Source organism: Eulemur rufifrons, chromosome 6 (genome assembly GCF_041146395.1).
Source record: "Eulemur rufifrons isolate Redbay chromosome 6, OSU_ERuf_1, whole genome shotgun sequence".
Lineage (NCBI taxonomy): Eukaryota > Metazoa > Chordata > Mammalia > Primates > Lemuridae > Eulemur > Eulemur rufifrons.
This window is the reverse complement of record NC_090988.1, coordinates 38,675,171-38,685,122: the sequence shown is the minus strand read 5'-3', so window position 1 is coordinate 38,685,122 and position 9,952 is coordinate 38,675,171.

Genomic DNA, 9,952 nt, shown 5'->3' with positions numbered 1-9,952 from the left:
TGTAAGAATGAGCATCGTTCAGATTTATTTTTCCATTGTGCCATTAACACGGGAAAATATTTGTAAGTAAAGCTACTCATCCTTGCAAGTCACAAACCACAGCTGTTTCATATGTCACTCTTGCATATGAAAATGCACCCTTTGGTGACATTTAGACTTGACACAAATAGAAACTTTGATATAATCCAATTAATCTATTTGTTATTTTGTTGCCTCTGCTTTTGATGTCATATCAAGAAATCATTTCCAAATCCTATGTCATGAGGCTTTTCCCCTATATTCTTCTGTGAGTTTTGTTGTTTTAGGTCCTACATTTAGGTCTTGATCCATTTTGACTTAATTTTTATATGTGGTATAAGCTCACAAATAGAAATTTAAGATCGAATGTAAAGCATGGTAACTATAGTTAATAACACTGTATAATATACTTGAAATTTGCTGACAGAGTAGATCTTCAGTATTCTCACCACACCAAAAGAAAAAAAATAACTATGTGAGGGAATGCATATGTTAATTAGCTTGATTGTGATAATCATTTCAAAATATATACACATCAAAACACCATGTTATATGCCATAAACGTGTACAATTTTTATTTGTCAAAAACAACATAAAGAGACAAAGGTTAGATCTTTTGTTATAAAAAAAAAGGAATGTAAACATTTTTATTATAATCATCCAAGAAATCCTGGCATCCCCTAGCAGGAGCTCTTATCAAAGTAGTTTAATGAGTCAGGATCCCTGAGTAGCAAAGAACATTGGCAATTCAGGTAGTTCTTCAGGTGTGGTGTAAGGAGAACGGTGGGCTTGGTGAGATGTAATCTGGAGACCCTCCCACACCCTTTATAAGAGCCCTCTACCCTTCTGGCACTCAAGGCCTGTCCTTATCTTTCAAGATCCTACTCCTTTCAGACATCAAACAGTCACCAAGGTATGTGCCAGGAAAGAAAGCTTACCTTTATGAAGCACCTGATGTGTGCCAGAAACTTTGTTATCTCATTTAACAGCATCTGAAAAAAAGTTTACTCATATCTACTCAAGATATGATTCTATCTGCATTTGAATGGGGAACTCAAACACTAAAACCTTTCAAATCCTTTTATTCCTTCACTCCTTTATTCACGTGTTCTTGGTTTTTGATAAATAACTATGGGGTGCCATCTATGCGCCAGGCACCATGCTAAGATCTGGAAATATAACTATTAATGGGCCCACAGGAGCTTAATATCTGAAGTGGAAGGAAGAGATAATCTAAGTAATCCATTAAATATCTCAAAATCTCTGTTATCATTGATAACAGTAGCTGCTTAATTTGATACTTGGAAGCCAGTAAATACTTGGCAGGAAAATCTTGGACCCATATCTCATAGGATCCTATTTATGAGGTCAATCCACATTCTGCTTAGATCATTTATAACAAATATAATCAGATGTGAAGCCATAGTATTTGGAATTTTGATCAGGTGAGACACCAGATGGTATAAGAATAGGCAGGAAGAACCCCACCGCATTGTCCCTGTGGTATCCAGTGATAATTCGGTTCAATTGCATCTCATTTTCATCTTCTCTGTCCCTATCATCAAAAGATGACTGCCCATTAAAATCCAATAAAAACAAATATTTCCTTTGCTAACTACAAACTGAGCCACAGATGCTACTTGCGTGAATAGCTAATAAAGTGCTGACTTCCCAGACTTTAGGCACTCTGATTTTGTCCACACACTTTTCAGTTGCCATCTCAGGCATTCTAAGATGCCCTGATCCTGTATTTTAAAGCACACGTAAGTTTACAACATAGTTGCATACAGTTTTGAGAAGATTTTTGCCTAGGATAGAGGGTAAAAATTGCTTTTTATAGAAGTTTTAATTTTAATTGGTATTCGTTTTTGTTCTTATTCCTCTGATTCTTTTTGTTGAAGTGAATTTTTGTGTGTGTTTTTTGTTTTGTTTTGCTTTGTTTTATGTTGCTGGCAGTGTAGGGTTTTTTCCTCAGAAGTCTGACAGAAGGCAGTGTCTGTCAGCATCTCCCATACACCAATCCTGTAGGTAACTGTCAACTGAGAAAGGACAATGAATTAAAACTGAGCCAAATGACTCATTTTTATCAGAAAATGAGCTACACTTTAAGCCTAACTGCTCTGCAACTCAACTGAGAAGGCGAAGGTAAAAGGTCTGTGATGAAAGGTTTCTTAGAGACAATGAAAAGATATCTAAAGTGGATCAACAGGCCAGACGCACCCATACCTCATGTTTTCTGACACGAACAGACACTTTAGCAGCACAATAGCTTGTATTCACAAGATGTCAGGCTATTGAAAGGTTTCTTCAGACATTCTGAAATATCTTTCTAATGAGAAATTAAAACTAAAAGAGTGATAGTATCAGGGAGAGATTTTTCCCCTTGCTTTCTTTAGATTGGGAAACAAAATCTCTGAATACTCTTTTGTGACCAGACTTATTGACCATTCCTGGAGGCTTGGAGGAATTTCTTTATGTGGCCATTTAGAAGACTCAATTCAGGTGGAAAAGGCTGGGACCTGTCAGCTAATCCATCCTCCCTTGGGGAGAGTTCAAAAGGAAGAAGAGAGTGAACGCTGGTAGGCAGCACTCAGGAAATGCTATTCACCTGGGTTTGGAGGTTGCTTTACTTGGACAATATCTTATTTTCATTTATTGAGCAACTGTACTTCACCAGGCACCTGATCAAGCATTGGCTCAACTGAGACTTCAGCTCCTAAATCATAAAAAAAAAAAAAAAAAGAAGTAGAACGCAAAGGAGGGGAAAGATGAGAACATGTGAACCCAATCTACCTTATCCTGCAGGAATCTTAGGTAAGCCATAGAGAGCCAGGCTTTTGTCTGCTTCCTGAAGAAGCAAGGAGCATAAATGACCCAGTGTGGAAATACAGCAACTCAAAATTCAAATTACTTTTCTTCCAAGTAGATTAAACTGGCTACCACACAGCAGCCTGATTTGTAGAAATCGAACACATTAAAACTCAAATTCATGTATGTGCTCAGAATACATTTAAGATTCTGAGGCTTCTTGTCTTTGAATGAGTGCTGTGACCTAGTGTCTGGGGCCCACTGTGCAGCCAGCAGAGAGCCCGAGTGTCTCATTAATCACTGTGTCCCACACCTGGCACCGTGCCTGAAACACAGTAGCCTCTCAATAAATAGGTGATGAATGAAGGAAAGACAGAAAATAAAATAAACTCAAAGTTATCATCAACATGTGCTCTGTGTCACTTATTTCAATTTAATTAGGATTCTGGCTGGGTTTTTTTTTTTTTTTTTTCCCAGTTTTAACTTTCTGTTTTATCTAATTTGATAGATAGAAAATTCAGGTGTTAAAAGAAGAGGTTTTGCTTTGTGTTATTTTTTAGATGAAGGCTCAGGGTAGATATTATGAATGTGATATGTTGTCCTTCCTGCTGTTGTCTTCCAGCAGGACATGGGCTTCACTGTAATCCTCTAGCGACATTATCCCTGTCTCTGCCCCAAGGATGTGTACATGCCCACGTTTCCAGGAGAAAGAGCCTGATACAGGAACACAGCCACCAACTGCTACTGGGCAAACACCTCAATGGGCCGAAGCAATAACAGAATATGAGGGATGTTCTGGCGTCTCCTTTCCTGCTTCTGCACTATGGGGACTCTCCCGCTCTTGTAACTCTAAGGGAATAGGGCACAGCCAGAGCCTGCTTCCCCCTTCCTCATTCCATATCCTCTACTCTTCTCCTCCCTGCCCCACTTTTTCATGCTGTCTTTACTTTCTTCCTCTTTTACGCTCATGGCCAGAGTGATTGCATCTCTCTTCTTGTTCCCAGACAAAATTCCTCCCAGGAGTCTAGGATGCAGAGGTGAGTGCAGCTCCCGCTCCAGATCTCCACAGCTTATACAGCCTAAGTTCTTCAGCCCATTCAGATCTAAGCATGGATGAATTAGGTGGCTATCTTCAAAATGCAATTTAGATTCCCTTAAATCTCTCATTCATGTTGGATCAGCCTGCCATGACGCAGGCACTTGTCCTAACTAGCTCCATATGCTATCATTCCTTCACTGAGGCAACAACGTAGAAAAGGCCATTATAGAAAGGTCTGTGCTGTCTGTGATGGAAGAATGTATAATATTACTTAATTGTCAATCAGTACAATGTAGCAATGAATAGCATAGACTATGGGGTCAGACTACCCAGGTTTAAATCCCAGGCCCTTCATTTATTGGCTCTAAGACCTGGGGCAAGTTACTTCTCTCTGTTTCTCAGTTTTATCACCTGTAAAGTGGGGATAACTATAATACCTAGTCTCTAGAGTTGCTGTGATTATTGAACAAGGATAGATAGATGACAGATAGGTAGGTAAAAAAGAGCAGCCCTTGGCATTTGGAAGCTGGCCTGGCACGCACTGTTGGGCCATGTTATTCTGTTGAACATAAACCATCGCACAGAATGCCAAGCTCAGACAAGATTACTCTGAAACCATGATAAAGCAAGACAAAGCAATGCCACTTCATAACTTTGTCTAAGCACAGACAAAAACAAGGTCACTGTGCAGCAATAAAATACCAGACACCTCTCCCTCTTGACGAAAATGAGTAACTGCTGCCTCTCTACCAATTACAGCTTTACCCTGGCTCTAATCTCCCTTCCCCATAGATAAGATTTAATGAGATATTCAATCATACAATCGCCCCTACTTTTTGTCAGCATGCAATATAAAGTAAATTTCTGCTTCCTTATACCTTTCCCAAAATCCCTCAATTAAACCCCCTGTCTTTTATTAGGTTCTTTCTAACATGCTATTACTGAGACACCCCACAATTTCCCATAATATATGGTCTCCCCCACAGCAACTAGTAATAACTTGCTCAACATCTGGTGTTCCTGTGGTCTTTGGCCAAAAGGCATTGATTATTGATAGATAAATAGATAACAGATAAGTACATACATACATACATATATAGAATAGTGCTTGACACACAGTGTTTGAAAAATCTTTCCTACCATCGTTATTATATATAGCTTGAGAGTATTAAGTACACAACAGGGAAATCATGTGAAACATAAGAACCAAGAAGGATATTCAGAAGGTCAGGCCTATCAATCAAACCGTGAGACTAAATCATGTGCCTGTAGCAGGAAGTCAGTCCCTAGACCGTGAGACAACTGGGTAAGCACCAAGAGCTCATAGGGATCTGTGGTCAGTAAACAAGGGCTAACATATTAAAAGCACTCACACAAATGCCTGGCACATAGAAAGCATGCAAAAATTTAGCTATGTTTTTCTTCATCATTGTCAAATTCTCAGGAATTCCTTGGAAATAAGATGGCCTTTACTCTTTGTTTATAAGGTGTGGATCCATAAAGGACAAGAACACTCCTTTCACCCTGAACCAGCACATGACAAAGTACTCCGAGGTTCTACCTTCAGAGAGCTCTTGGCATTCTTGTCTTTAACTGGAAAGCACAAATATGTTTCTGCACAGCAATCATACCACTGTCACTTGGCATTCTGTGGTACGGCCCCATGACAGTCATTTGCAGTGTAAATTCAAGTCACATCCCAGCAATTTTGCTATCACTCTTACTGTGGAGTCACCTTGCAGATTTCTTCTATGAGGCTGTGATTATTTTTCAACTTTATTGCTAACTTGATTTGTTTTCCATTTGCTTATTGATGAATTTTCCAGTTAACCAGCGTATCTGTTCAGTGGCTAGTAATAAGTCCAGGGAATTTGTACAGGACAAACCTTATGAGCAGGCAAAAATAACAAGTAAAACTAATGGGGATCTAGGACTCATTGTTCATTCTGCAGCTTCTGTTCCAGGCACTTATCAATTTATTCCACTGATAAGAATGGCGAGCTCACAACAAAATCATGCAGAGTGAAAAACAATACATCTGTGTCCATTATTTATTCATGCCCAAGTCACATGGATGAAAAATGCTTAACCATTAACACCAGAACAGCAATCTTTTATGATAATTGTGCCATTGCTTTCTTTACCATTCACCCTCCTACTGGTAGTTTGGCCATTAGTTACTAGGGACTCTTCCTCCAAAGCATAGGTATGAGGACCAGAGCAAATAGTTTCTGACTTCTGGTGTCTGTATTGTTGGAATGAAATATACACACAGTACAATTCAGGTCAAACTAGTCTGCATATACAAATGTGTTCCATATACAAACCATCATGGATGTGTTTCCAGGGCTTATATCCTAGGTTTTAAGGGGTATTTATCATTCTAAAGTGATATAATATTAAGGAATATTTAAGATAGAAAAAAATATTAAAATGCTTATTGTTTCACTTCTCGCTGAAAAATACTCACTGTTAATATTTTAGTGTATTTTAAGTTCTTTTGTAATGTCTGGAGTTTGGTTTACACACACACATATATGCATACATATATGTGTGACCCTTGAACAACACCACAGTTAGGGGTGCTGACCTGTAAGCAGGTACAACTCTGTGTATAACTTTTGACTCCCCCAAAACTTAACTACTAATGGCCTACTGTTGACTGTTGGTGTTACCGATAACATAGATAGTCCATTAACACTGTGGTCCCCAACCCCTAGGCCTCAGACCCTGATAGGGACTGGCTACAGAGCTCCGCCACACCCTCCCCTACCCCAGCCATGAAAAATTGTATTCCATGAAACTTAGGTACTGGGGGGCGGTACACAGCAGAAGGTGAGCAGCAGGTGAGCAAGCGAAATTTCCTCTGTATTTACAGCCGCTCCCCATCGCTTGTATCGCCACCTGAGCTCCACCCCTCCCACCACCACCCCAGTCCGTGGAAAAATTGTCTGCCATGGAACGAGTTCCTGGTGCCAAAAAGGTTGGGGACTGCTGCATTAACACATATTTTTATAACATATGTACTACATATTGTATTCTTACAGTAAAGTAAGCTGGAGAAAAGAAAATGTTATTAAGAAAACCATAAGATGGAAAACTGCATGGAGATTTCTCAAAGAACTAAAAGTAGACCTACCATTCAATACAGCAATCCCATTACTGAGTATCTACCCAAAGGAAAAGAAGTCATTTTATCAAAAAGACATCTGCACTTGAATGTTTATAGAAGCATAATTCACAATCGCAAAGATGTGGTATCAATCCAAGTGCCCATCAGTTCATGAGTGGATTAACAAAATGTGGTATGCATATACCACGAAGTACTACTCAGCCATAAACAAGGATGAATTAATGCCTTTTGCAGCAATCTGGATGAAACTGGAGACCATTCTCCTAAGTGAAGTATCTCAAGAATGGCAAAACAAGAACCACATGAACTCTGTAATAGACTGGAACTAACTGAGGCGCACACATGTGCACAGAGGGAAGTAAAAGTCATTGGAAATCAAGCAGGGGGGAGGGGGAAGGAGAGGAGAGGCAAAAACCTACCTATGGGTACACTATTCCGGTGATGGGCACACTTATAGCCCTGACTCAAGCATTACAAAAGCTGTCCATGTAACAAAAACATTAGTACCCCCTTAATACTTTGAAATAAAAAAATGAAAACAAAATAAAATGTATTTAACCAGAAAAAAAAGAAACCATAAGGAAGAGAAAATAAATTTACTATTCATTAAGCAGAAGTGGGTCATCATAAAGGCCTTCAACCTCATCTTCTTCACAAGGAAGAGGAGGAAGCGGAGGGGTTGGTCTTTCTGTCTCAGGGGTGGTGGAGGCAGAATAAAGTCTGTGTATAAGTGGACCCACGAAGCTCAAGCCTGTGTCGTTCAAGTCAGCTGTATATATGTACACATATGCATGTGTGTATTTGTATTCACACTATATATACAATTTTTTTTTTAAAAAGTTTCCATTTGGTCACGCTTGAAGGTGCTGACTAGGGGAGGTGGGAGGTGGGGGGAGGGGATGGGGGTATAACTACATGATGAGTGCAATGCATACTGTATGGGGAATGGGCACGCTTGGAGCTCTGACTCGGGGGGATGGGTGGTACATGGGCAACGTATGTAACCTGAACTTTTGTACCCCCATAATAAGCTGAAATAAAAAAAAAAATATTGAGTTTTCCAATTCAAAAAAAAAAAAGTTTCCATTTGGCATATTCTGGTCCTAATTTTCCTGATGATCTGGACATATCTTCTAAGTATTTGACTGGAATATTGGGGAATACTTTTTAAAAAAATTTTTTTTGCTCTTTATACATTTATTCTTCTTATTGTGTAAGTAATTCAATAAAATTTTACTATGTGTTTAATATTACATTATGTCCCCCAAACCTAAGCAAATTTATTTTTTAAGTAAGTATCATCCTCACATGAGTTATATATTCTGTTTATGAAAAGGCATTATTTAACAACCTTGGGAGGAAAATCATTCACGTAATTACACAGTAGGAGCAATTACATTACTGAAATTATGCACTTTTGTGTGTGCCGTTGTTTAAAGGAGGAGAGTGTTGACTAAATCCCTGCCTTGGCAGGTGCTCATGAGATCAGCAGAGTTCCTGTGAGGGACACCTGAAGAATCACTTGCATCAATAAGGTATAGATTGCAGCAGGAGATAAATGGGCAAAGAACAGAGGGGAGCACAGGAGAAAGGTAGAATTGAAGAATAATTTCTCGAAAAGAAGCCCAACCACCCAAGGGAGCTCTATAGCTCGTTACCCAGGCTCCCATGACTGGAAAGGATTTGAAAAGTTTCTGTATAATGAGGGGGCAATTAGAACGAGTTTAAAACAGCCTTGTTATTTATGATTGAGCAAGGTCAACGTGATTAAGTCTTTTCCATTATTTATAAGTTTGTATGTAATTACTGTAAATTCTAGGTGTTTTGTATGTTATAATGGAATTCATGGTAATGTTATTTTAGGTCTTCATGATGAGTGCATCTGTTTCCCCCCAAATTTCAGTCAGTAAACCAAAAATACACACCGTATGCTGTGACATTAATCAAGAGAAAGAGCAAAATGATTTTTGGCGTATGGAAATTTTTTTAAAAGAGCGTAGAATAATGAAAAGCATAGTCACTTTTATTCTCTATCCTTTGCTCATGGAAAACAATTTTAAAAAGCAGTTTACATCACACTCTTGGCTCGAATCTTTCATGAAATGTCTCTTTTTGGTGGCCACTTATAATTAAACACACAACTCCTGATTAACGTCAATGTTTGTGGTTAAATGAGTCAATTGTTAAATCAGCTATAGCCCTGAAATGCAGGAATGAACTATGAGTGAACAGTCTCCTCTAAATTTGCATGACTAACATTTCCACATTGATGGGGGAGTTAGCTTATAGCATCTGTTTCAGACACATGAAAATTCAATTAAACTATCGGCTATCAGAATTACCGTGGAGCAAATATCAACATAGGAAACCATGACCTAATTATATTATGAATTTTAAACCAGAGATAAAAGTTACATTCCAAGTCAGTCACATTGACTGACTCATTTCCCAGAAAGATAACAAATATTTTTGAAACAAGATTTTTCTCTGGGAAGATAGACAATTTTTACGAGTTTTTGTGAGCTCCATCTAAAATATCATTTAATAATAAGTTTAAAATATAATTTTTAGTAAAAGAAGATTAGAAGTTGGAGTAAGAGACAAGAGGTTAAATTGGAAGATAGAGCACAAGTTTTTGTAATTCTGCCCTAGGAGATAAGAAGTTGAATCAAAAATTTCACAGCCTTAGGATTATTTAATATAGTCTCACCTGCTCTCTGACTTAGGTGAAGAAAGGAGATGTTCTGTGTGAGCATGAGGGACAGAGCCAGGTCAGAGAAATGGTGGGTTCTGTCTTGAGAGAAACTCCCTGGCAGAGTTGAAGCTAGATGATCCATGGGAAGGGCTGGTAGTGCAGGGACACGTCACCGTATCTGGAGTTTTTCCCACTGGAACTAAACTAAGGGTGTCATACAGCCCTCTTCCTATCTAAATTATACATGTAGTAGTGGCTA